At 36.9% G+C, this 12,287-nt stretch overlaps 1 protein-coding gene across 4 annotated transcripts in view; it reads right to left on the reverse strand.

Moving 5' to 3' along the window:
- The window catches only part of LOC109426613 (uncharacterized), a 678,826-nt gene that overhangs the window by 383,528 nt on the left and 283,011 nt on the right, over positions 1 to 12,287 (reverse strand). The window lies entirely within an intron of this gene.

Genomic DNA, 12,287 nt, shown 5'->3' on the forward strand with positions numbered 1-12,287 from the left:
CCTCCGAAGGAAGTGTGGTAACAGACAGAGGTAATAGCAAAATACCCTTTCCGAATGATGATCCGAAAAACCGACAATCCAAACTTCGAGTTGGAAGGATGTTGGTTGGTGCACAGTAAGAATTGTTTGGATATCATATGATTTTGTGTAGAAATGACAATACCCAGCCAGCAATTTGGTTCCTATATCGAAATTGCAACTGAAATAGTCACACATATATAGCACCAAAGAAATCGTATTCAATGCACGAAACAGGCATATACATACTAAAGTGGAGGCCATATCGAAACATATATACGATTACTGCGATTCCATCCAACATAATTTACGATTTCTCGAAAATTTCTACGATTTCGCCGATTTTATCCGTCAAAATATACAATTATGCATGATCTTATTACGATTGAGAGTACCAATATACGACTCAAGATTTTCAAAACAAAACAATTGGTGTTCAGTGGGAATAGAACTTAGGTCCTTTGATTGAGAACTGCGCGTCATCTCTATTGGCTATATTGCCAAGTTGAAAATAGAGAGTTCAAAGTGAATGGCATGAAACGAATAAAAATTAGCATGACACGGTGCGAGATTTGTGGTGGGAGCGTTGTTGTTGTGCATTGAGTGGCACCAAAAGTGGTGTCGTGCAAGAGGCCCGGAATTCACATCGTTGTTGGAATCTATACATCACTTATTGTAAGTCATCTGCTAGTATGAAAACCTATATATTTGGTTGAAATTATTGCTGCCATGGTTGGAATGTGTCAACAACAACAAAAATACAAATTTGTGATAAATACCTTTTTTTTCTTTTTCTCCATCATACGAATATGTAAACAAAACCATTTACGATTTTCGAGATTGAGATTCGACTATTAAAAGTGCAGTAACAATCATATGCGACTGTAAAAATGAATATACGATTTCTACGATTTCATTCACTTCGTATACGACGCCAGTGTGACGCAAACGATCAATATACAACATTGTTATAGTTGTATACGATTCCACCGATTTTCATCATACCTTTAGGTAGCAAGCTCGATTTAGCAGATTCATATACGATGTCAAGCGACGATTTCCACGATTCAAAGAAATCATATATACGATGGCGAACTTACAGTTTAACACTAAGAATGTATGTTTTTTTACGATTCTATCCGATTTTGTGCGATCCTACCGATAGTATCTCGCACCTTTTATGATCGGAGACGACTATATGAAACAAAATCGCAATTAAAATTTAATTTGGCATGAAATGCGATTTTACGCAATCATTGTCAACAAATATACATATTATTATACAATTCTGATTCAATATATGAAAATATACGATTTTTTCTACACAATGATTTACGATATGTGGTTGGCTGGGCAGTCATCTATATCGATTTTGTATGAAAATAAGGTATTTAGGCCTTTTATTATTCTCAAGTATCGTATTATGTTTAAGTCTAATAGTTTTGAAAAAGCTTTTTAGATCAGTCTTAAAATGTATACTAAAATCATTTAGGTTTTATGACTGTTCTCAAAATCTTCTTAGAACCATTTAGACTTGAAATTGTTTTTTGAGATTATTAAACCGAACGCGATTTATCTTGTCGCTATACTCAGCATACACAGTGGCAGTATACTGACGACAAAAGTTTTAAAGTTTTCTTTGCTTTATGTTTTATCAGTGTACAGCCGACACAAAAAGCCTCAAAGGAAAGCATTTTTGATGAAGCAATCAGGAGATTTCACACCACGTGTTTTCTTCAGCTGACTTGCTCTTCCTTCCTCCTCGACCCACTTCTTGTACCTTCTCCATGTCCCTGTAAAGAATCATTCTCGCTGGAACCTGAAGCTACTTTTTACCGTTTCCTTCGGAAGTCAGGAAGTGGCGGGGTTCCACTAGAATCAAACCACTCGATTGACATTCCCACGCGCATTGCTCACTACCTACTTGTCCAAGTGGAGGTCCTCCACATTCGTACCGCAACTTGTTTGCAGCAGTCGCTTCATCAAAGCTCCGGCGATGTGGAGAGGCAACTCTCAAGTGAGAATGTCAATAGCCGCCTCTAACTAGGAGGTGGTGGGTATACGAGTACGACGACGACACCCGAAGTGATACCGTTTGTTGGTTTGGAGCTGGAATTGTACGACAAAATAAGCAACACTGTGCAGGAGAACACTTGCGTTGACAGGTCATTTGCTAGCTGCCAGCATGGTGTAATGATGATTTATGATCCGCCGCAGACGCCACACATTGTGCCATGTGTTCGCATTAGATTAGCGGCCGGCGTGTTCTTGACGATTCTGAACTGGCGGTGGAGACGCATGGTGTCTGGTGGATGTGGCGATGAATGCTATTCCGGGAAGGATGCAAAATATGGTTTATACTTGGAAATAAGTTCTTTCAGAGCCATCTACTGAATCTCAAGTGGTTTATGTCTTTGCATCGATCCATATGCATTGAGTATGGGAAATTCATTTGTCATCCTTTGCCTCTGCTTCGTTCTTGCACGAATGATGCTGAAACCATCAACTGCTGGTTTCTCCCGTGCAAGTAGAGTATTTTATTGACAAGCTTGTTGAGATCAGATCCGTATGTTGCGAAAGAACAAGTGCATACTTGATGTTCATCGCAATTGATGCGAATCGAAGCGTATGTTAAAACATTCATGTGGATAGAGGAACAACAATTCCTTTAAAAGTATAAATAGATATATTACTGGATTTATTCAAAAGTTGTACATACCGCAACACGATTTCAATTGACAAATTGGGGAAAGAAATCCAAAGTGTCTGGTGGGAATTCAAGCGATTGCTTATTCGTTGTGTTGGAGTTGCATAATACTACTCTACTTCATTACTGTGACAATATCCCTCCAGGTTTGTTGCGTAAAACTTACTGTTTCTTAATATTTTAAAAAATAAGATCTGCATGATGTTGAACGTTCATAAGGATCGTCCATAAATGACGTAGCATTTAAGGAGGGAAGGGGAGTCTCAGATTATGCTACGAGCCATGTTTAAGGTATGGGAAAATAGGCTACAAGGAGGGAGGGAGGTGTCAAAAATCGCCAAAAAAATATGCAACGTCATTTATGGACGGACCCATTTAAAAATTCTAGATATCCTTCAACAATTAGAAAACACGAAATGCAAAACAGAAAACCTGTTTTTTAAGCGATCCTAGCGTTTAACATGAGCATGAGCATTGGTGACCGTACACTTCGTAGTTGCTACTCCGTGATTGACCTGAGTTAGCGACATTGCACAGAGAACCAATAGGCTTGGGGCTTGGGATTTTTGCCACCATCGTCAATGTACACGTTTCGAGATCTCAAATGTTATTGGGTTAATAACGACACTGGCCACGTCCTTACAGTCTACCGGGGAAGGGAAGGAATGTTAGTTCGACAACCGTTGCTACTAGAGGTTGTATGTACTACTGGACCCTCCACAGTTGTCACAGTTTTGTTAGTAGGGAGGGATTGATAGTTGCATAGATCAAGGATTCACTTTGGTAAGCGATGCGATCCATACAACCGTACAGTATTCACACAAATGTGTCACCTCACAATTTGGAAGAACGGTGAGACCATGATTACAATTTATGGAATGAAAAGATTTTGCGTCACTTCGCAATTGGGAGGACTGGTGAACCAATATGCTACTTAATACCATGAAATCGATATATTAAAACAAAACATTGTGCCGACACTAACAGTAACGGACCGCACAAACTTAGGCAAAATACTGACGCATAATTACGGAATTTTGTGAATTCCTTTTGCAATTCCCGTATGAATTCTTCTAGTGAATTGTTTTTCTTCTTCTTCTCTTAAACTTTCTTCTTCTTTCTCGTTCTTAATAACATCGAAAATTCTTTTGGAAATTTTACAGGAACATATCTGTGGGACACCTTAAATATCTTTGAGGTTTTTCGTGGAACTTCTTTAAAAATGTCTCTCAGGATTCCTTTGGTAAATCCTTCGGAAAAAGCTTTGGAAGTTGCTTCGCCAATTCCTTTAAAACAATTTTTTAGAAATTCCTTCAGTTATTCGTTTGTGGAGACCTTCAGTAATACCTTTAAAGATTTCACTGATTTCTACTTCTTCTTGGCGTAACGTCACAATTGGAACAAATCCTGCTTCTCAGCCAAGTAAGACAAGGGAATTTTCAATACCAAAAAGTTCCTGGACCGATCGGGAATCAAACCCTAAGCCTGTCCATACTGAATACCCTAGCGCTTACCGCATCAGCTATATGATTCCCTCTGACCCTGACCTCATCACCCAGACTCACCTCGATAACTCTAAAATCAGAATACCTACAATAATGCAGCCTTCAGAAAAGTTGTTGCTTAAGGACTTTTGCATAACTTTGCTAAACACAGCATCTTTGTAAGTCCTCTGGTTTTGGAGATATCGAGGTGAGTCAATGTGATGCAATGTTGTTGCAATACATTTTTGTTAATCTATACTTATACCCGTGTACAGGGTGGCAACAAAGAAATGATACACTCGATGATGCAAACTGATGATGCAAACTGATGCAAACTGATGCAAAATTCAAACAGGATTTAATTTTTCTGCAAATTTACTTTTAATAACACAACAAAGTATTAAACTTACAAAGTATTTAGTTTAATTAGAATCATTCCCCTTTGTTTTCAATTACGGCCCGCAGACGCTTCTCGAAGTTATTACAAGTTGCACGCACCTCCTCGTCCGGCCTTTCATCCCAAATTTTTACCAAACGGTTTTTGAAGGTATGCAAAACCAAGTTCTTCGCGTCGCCCAGGTTCCCTAGCATGTATTCACATGTACAAAAGTCCAGTAGGTTCAAATCGGGAGACGAAACCAGCTATTCCGATAAGGTGATGAAGCACGGCTGATTTTGTTTGCATCACTTTTCAACAACCACTGCCTTATGTGACGGTACTGAGTCCTGCTGGAAACAAAAACTTTCTTTTCCAAACAGTTTCTTGGCACTGGGGAATAGGTGATCTTTGATGACGTGTTGTATAAAGTACTCTTTGTTGATTTTTATGCCCCTGTCGATGAACAACAATAATTGGCCTTTTGTTGATATGGCGCCCCAAACCATCACCGCTGCAGTACTTCGATTTCGTTGAACCTCTCGTTTGTCGGCAGGAATATCACGAAGACTTGCTTTATACACACGATCATTTTGTTTATTCAGAGGCGGTTCCAAAGTAAAAAAAAAATAGTCCGAAAAAAAAAATGCTGTGAGCAGCGTGCATCTTGAGCAAAACGCGACATCTGGCAACCCTGTCGGAAATATTCTTCAGAGTCAATCCGTGAATCCTTTGTATCTTAAAAGTCCCATATCTAAGATCCCGTTTCCCCAAGCACACTTGTTTTCAATGCAATAGCATGAATGGCAACGTATGGCTCCCAAACTAGTGTATCACTTTCACGTTGCCACCCTGTGTATAGAAAAATGCAATGACATACGTGGGACTGCGAATAACTTGCGAAAGGAAGGTCCGATTTGGGTCGTCTTAAGTTTGTTCGGTTAGTTTTCATCCAAGGAAGGTTGTACGGACTGAACAAGAAACCCTTTTGAGAAATCGACTATTTAGCAGATCAAAGAATTACATATTGTTTCTTCGTTGTCTCCACTCGTCCCGATTCTAAAATTTCTCCACCTAGTTTGCGTAAGCCAAATGTGACAATATCAGTGCCATAATGTTTATCTTCGTTTGTCATGTACTGTCGTGACCCAATTGACCTGCCTAGTCCTTAAATGTCTCTTTCAGTAGACTTGTTAACTATCAAATTCACTTGCCCCCTTTTTTTATCTCGCTCGTTCTTGTTTTTATCGAAGGGAATGAACGAGCAAAAATAAAAGGCTGCGCACGCTAGTGATTGCCTTCTAATTCCCACAATCCTATCATAAAAATGCTTCCACTAGCTTTCCTTAAATATTTTTATTTAATTCCGTTGCTTCCATCTATGATAATTTTCGTCCTCCAATGGTTCAAATTCTTAATTCATCATCTATTTGACATCTACTCAATGTATGTCTAACGTTTGCGTTTACTATGTCCTTTGCGTTTTTGAATCATGAAAGCAATACTTTTCAACAAAGGTTTATAAGGCAAAAAAACATGGCAAAATTGAGATTTTTTAAAAATCGATTATTCATACACTTTAAACGCGGCTTGGACTTGGCTAGGTACTTGAAACGTCATGAAAACGCAGAAGGCAGGGCAAAGTTGGCCGAGGATAGCTAGTTACTTGTGAATTCTTTGAGCAGTTCTTTTGGAAATCCTTTCCAAAATACCTTCAGCATATTCTTTAGGATGTTCTTCACAAACATTTTTTAATTTTTATTTTTTTTAGAATTCTTATGGCAATTACTTCATGATTTTCTCCAGAATTTGTTCGTCAATTTCTTTGAGAATTTTTCAAGATATCTAAAAAAATTTCTCAGCAATTGGCTTCTTTAACGGTGTTGAGATAACTCGATATTCTAAATCTGCATGTCACACTGAGCCGAAATCCAAATTTTCACGAATTTTGGTGTCCGGGAACCTGATTTGAAATTTGTATGGGAGCGATTTGTCGAATCACCCCTCGTCGCTGTCAAACAGTTGCCTAGCTGTCAAAAGGTGATTTCAAAAATTAACTTTGAAATGGATTTTGTGTGCCAAAATAAAGTTCTTTAAATCTGAAAAAATCATAGTGGCTCAGAAATAGTTGCTCTTTCATATAGAATCAAAAAATCAATACATTTTTCTAAATTTAGAAACCCAATTCCTTAGGAACTCCTTCAGCTATTGCTATGAACATTTCTTTGATAAAACCTTGACATTTTTTTGCATTTTTTTGAGTTTCCTTGTAATTCCTTTTTTTATTATTCTACTAGCTGTACCCGGCCAACTTTGTCTTGTCTACTGCGTTTTTAGACGTTTCAAGTTTCTATCCAAGACCATGTCCCCGGTCACAAAATGTATGGAAGATCGATTTTCAAAATCTCTCAATATTTCCATATTTTTTGCCTCATAAACCTTCCTTGGGTGAAAACATACAGAACAAAACTAAGACGATCAAAATCGGACCTTCCGTTCGCAAGTTATGCGTGGTCCCACGTATGCCAGTACATTTTTATATATATACTAGCCGTCCCGGCAAACTTTGTCTTGCCAAGCTGTGGGGGTTTGACAGCTGTAACTGTAAGCTGCTCATGACAGCACCGCACTCTAGATTGGTTTCATTTCGATCGTTTTAAGAGCCAGTTCGCGAGAACCGCGACCCCCTTTCCAAAGGAAGTGGAATCGATGTGCTCCGATTGAGCTGAAATTTTCAGGGTATGGTTTTCCATATAAAAGATGATATCTGGCCGATTTTCAGATTTTTCCGTTAGGGGGAAGTGGGGTAAAATAGCCCTCAAAGATTTCATGTCTAAAAATAGGTAAAATCACTAAAGTCGCAATAACTTCCGCAAAAGTTAACGGATTCAGCTGAAATTTTGCATGGACACTCTACTCCTATGGCACTTCCATTTAAGCCAAGCGTTGGATATACTTTGATATTTAATTTGAAGAAATAGGTTATTTTCATAATTTTTTTGACGATTTTCAGGGCGCCTGTTTTCGTACCAACAGAACTAGGATGAAAAACTGAGTACTACGTTTTGAAGGATTACCCAAGAGCTTTCATTTGATATGTGACCCAGAGGCGCCAACTTAAAAACTTTCGAAAAAAAATTTTTTTTCTCGGGGTATGCATTTTACCCCATATTTTTAGCTGTCTAAAGAAGTGTTGTCGCAAATTATGACAACGTTATTTAACTTTCAAGGGTTTTTCTTCAATATTAATTCAACAGAAAAATAATGACTAAGAAATGCAATTATTAGATTTTTTCATTTGGGGAAAGGAGGGTAAAACGAACTAACTCAACCTCCTTTCGAAATAACGTTGCTACGATGTTCTCTGATCGGACTCGAATTTTCAGAGTTCTTTATTCTACTCAAGAATAGATGCTTTATCACATATTATTTTTTTATTCTTAAGAGGATAACGGGGTAAAACAATTCTCAGAAAAAAAATGTTGAAAATAATCAAAATTTCAAAACCTACAAATGCTTTGGTTAAACTTGGCGAAATTTCATGAAATTAGAAAAAAAATCTTAATTTTTATTGCTTATTCAAATGAGCAAGTCTGACAACATTTTGACGTCGAAAAATGTCACAGATTAGCACGTGTGTGATTTACCGGATTCTTTCTCGATTTTTCTTTTGACATGCATCTCCGGTTCAATTTTCTCTCTTTTTTTCTCGTGAAAGCTGCAGCAGTGCACAATGGTCCACGAAAAAGATTTACGAGGAAAGATACATTCAACGCCTTCAAATGATTTTTTGGAAAAAATATGGTCTTCTACAAAGTTGTTTCCAAAAATCAGGCCCTCTTTTCAATGTACATAAAAATTAGGGTGGTCCATATTTTCAAAGAAATAGGGAACCAAACTTTTTTATTTGCAAGAATAACTGTATACATTCTTCGGGAAAGTTGTAGATCTATCAACTTTGAGCAAATTTCCTGAAGACACTTTTTATGTAGCTTTAAAATTTACCGATCTAGAGATATTTTTTCTGAATAAGCTTAGGGTGGTTCAAGAAAAATCAGTTTTCTGGCGTTAACTGTTTCAGTTTTGATTTTTCATCAAAGTCACCCAAGAAACACTTGTAGAGCATAGTTTTTTGAAAAGGTGTTATGACGGGTTGGGGCAATCATAAAAATTATCTTTTGCCCGCATTCAAAAGAAGAAACGTTGTTATAAAACCTATCAAAAAATTAGAGGGGTGTTTTTTTTGTAACTCAAGTGAAAAATACTTGAAAAGTACCTATTTTTTCTAGATAATCATCAATAAATTTTGAACGGAATGACGTAGCAACATTCTCAGCGAACGAAAATGCGCTTTTTTGGAAGCTGTAAAAGTGGTTCTTACGCGGCTTAGACGAGAAGTTTTAAACAAAAAAGATAAAGCAATAAAACGATTTGTTCTAGCGTCCCCCTTTATCTTTATCTTTTTTGTTTCAAATTTCACGTCAAAGTTGTATAAAAAAAATTTTTAGAACACAAAAATAACGCACGCGCTCGGAATGTTCCTTCGTCATTCTGTTCAAAATATATTGATGATTTTCTAGAAAAATAGGCACTTTTCAGTATTTTCCACACACCAATCGATCATATCACCTTAAAAAAAAATATGATTTTTTAGGAAAAACACCTGTAACTATTGAACCAAAAGAGATAAAGACCATTTTAGCGCATGAAACGACGCGTCTTCAAATGCTCAACAAGTGTTTCTTGGGCGACTTTGATGAAAAATCGAAACTGAAAAAGTTAACGCCAGAAAACCGGTTTTTCTTGAACCACCCTAAGCTTATTCAGAAAAATAGCTCTAGATCGGTAAATTTCAAAGCTACATATAAAGTGTCTTCAGGAAACTTGCTCAAAATTGATAGATCTACAACTTTCTCGAAGAATGTATACAGTTATTCTAGCAAATAAAAAAGTTTGGTTCCCAATTTCTTTGAAAATATGGACCACCCTAATTTTTATGTACATTGAAAAGAGGGAGTTATTTTTGGGAACAACTTTGTAGTAGACCATTTTTGCCCAAAAATCATTTGAAGGTGCTAAATGCATCTTTCCTCGTAAATCTTTTTCGTCGACCATTGTGCACTGCAGCAACTTTCACGAGAAAAAGAGAAAATTGAACCGCAGATGCATGTCAAAAGAAAAATCGAGAAAGAATCCGGTAAATCACACACCACGTGCTAATCTGTGACATTTCTCGACGTCAAAATGTTGTCAGACTTGCTCATTTGAAAAAGCAATAAAAATTAAGATTTTTTTTTTCTAATTTCATGAAATTTCGCCAAGTTTTACCAAAACATTTGTAGGTTTTGAAATTTTGATTATTTTCAACATTTTTTTCTGAGAATTGTTTTACCCCGTTATCCTCTCAAGATTAAAAAAATAATATGTGATAAAGCATCTATTCTTGAGTAGAATAAAGAACTCTGAAAATTCGAGTCCGATCAGAGAACATCGTAGCAACGTTATTTCGAAAGGAGGTTGAGTTAGTTCGTTTTACCCTCCTTTCCCCAAATGAAAAAATCTAATAATTGCATTTCTTAGTCATTATTTTTCTGTTGAATTAATATTGAAGAAAAACCCTTGAAAGTTAAATAACGTTGACATAATTTGCGACAACACTTCTTTAGACAGCTAAAAATATGGGGTAAAATGCATACCCCGAGAAAAAAATTTTTTTTTCGAAAGTTTTTAAGTTGGCGCCTCTGGGTCACATATCAAATGAAAGCTCTTGGGTAATCCTTCAAAACGTAGTACTCAGTTTTTCATCCTAGTTCTGTTGGTACGAAAACAGGCGCCCTGAAAATCGTCATAAAAATTATGAAAATAACCTATTTCTTCAAATTAAATATCAAAGTATATCCAACGCTTGGCTTAAATGGAAGTGCCATAGGAGTAGAGTGTCCATGCAAAATTTCAGCTGAATCTGTTAACTTTTGCGGAAGTTATTGCGACTTTAGTGATTTTACCTATTTTAAGACATGAAATCTTTGAGGGCTATTTTACCCCACTTTCCCCTAACGGAAAAATCTGAAAATCGGCCAGATATCATCTTTTATATGGAAAACCATACCCTGAAATTTTCAGCTCAATCGGAGCACATCGATACAAGAAGGGGTTGCGGCTCTCGCGAACTGGCTCTTAATTTCCTTCCCAGCTCATGAAAAATCAGTACTTTTTCAATTTTCTTACTTTTTAGTCGATTTTTATAACTTTTTGAACATATAAACACAGCCACCAAGAATACGAACCGAATCGTGCAAGGTTTATGCTTTTCGGTTCATTCGTTCTTGAGTTTTGTTGCCTCAAAGGAACTTCAAACTTATTATTATATATATAGATAAGAAGATTTAAAAATGCTTTTGCAATTCTTTTGGAAATTTCTTGAAAAAAATGTTTGTGAATTGCTTATTAATGTCATTAAATTTATTCGGCTAGCCTTCGGGAATTCCTTCAACAAGAAGGGGTTCCTCCCGATTTTTTCAATCCTTTGGTTGAAACTTTCAAATTAATTATGAAAAAAAAAATCGAAGACAGCTTCTACGACAATTTCAATCCACGAAATTCGATCCGGAAATTCAATCCGCCATATATTTAGAAATTTCTGTCGATCATAATGCAAATTGGAATCATTCCACAATTCTTTCGCAATATTCGTGTGGGTTTTTATGGCAATTCATAAAAAATAATGTCGAAAAAGTTTGCCGTAATTTGGAGTTGTCACAAAAAATAAAAAAAAATGAATGGGAAGTTCAAACCAAAAATGTGAATATCCTACATTATACGTATTAATTTTGTGAAGCTCCAGACATTTCTATGCAATATTTTAATTTTGTCAATACGGGCAACTTAAGATAAAAATGTGCAAAAAACTACTTTACATTTGGAATAACTCCAGAAAAACTGTGTTTTTAAGTATTTTTTCCGGTTTTTTGAGTTTTTTTTACTCTAAAGTAAATCTTTGGTTATTGGGCTGGTCGATATTTCAAACATCACCGCTACACACTATGGCAAGTTAAGTGTTAACCCCCCCCCCCCCCCCCCCTTACCAATGATTCTTACACTAGGCGCCCCTCCGCCTTTTCCCGAAATTGGGAAAACCCTTCCCTTGACGCAACTTCTGTGCACGGGCCTGCACTATGGTAATCACCAAATTATTAATTAAATTGCTAAGAGGAAAAGACTATAAATAGCATTAGTGAGCAACATTCTTGAAAATGATGTTACCCTCCACCTCCTTATAGCACGTGAATCGCTCACAATATGACTTCAACTAAATCCCCCCAATGAAAATCGTAATTAGTAGCTCCTTTTTCATCTCCATTTCCAAAATATCACGTTTCCTCTAATTAGACATGCACAGTTTCCAACGCCATGGCATCATCGAAGCGCGTAACCTTGGTAAGATCCCCCTCAACGTAGCAACAGGTCAATAAACACTAAACGACCACTCCAAGTCGCATGAAACGTAATCCCTCTTCAGAAAAAAAAAAGTTTTCCAAATTTCCCTCCATCCATATCGATCTCGATGTTGGGAGAGAAAAAGGACACTCAGAGAAGAGTTTCGTTCATCGCGGATTAGACCTCTCAGCTCTCAGATTCGATTCTAGATATCTAGTGGAATGAAGCAACAAATGGAAAGCTTCCATCCGAGCACGTGGTCTTT

Source organism: Aedes albopictus, chromosome 2, assembly GCF_035046485.1.
Source record: "Aedes albopictus strain Foshan chromosome 2, AalbF5, whole genome shotgun sequence".
Lineage (NCBI taxonomy): Eukaryota > Metazoa > Arthropoda > Insecta > Diptera > Culicidae > Aedes > Aedes albopictus.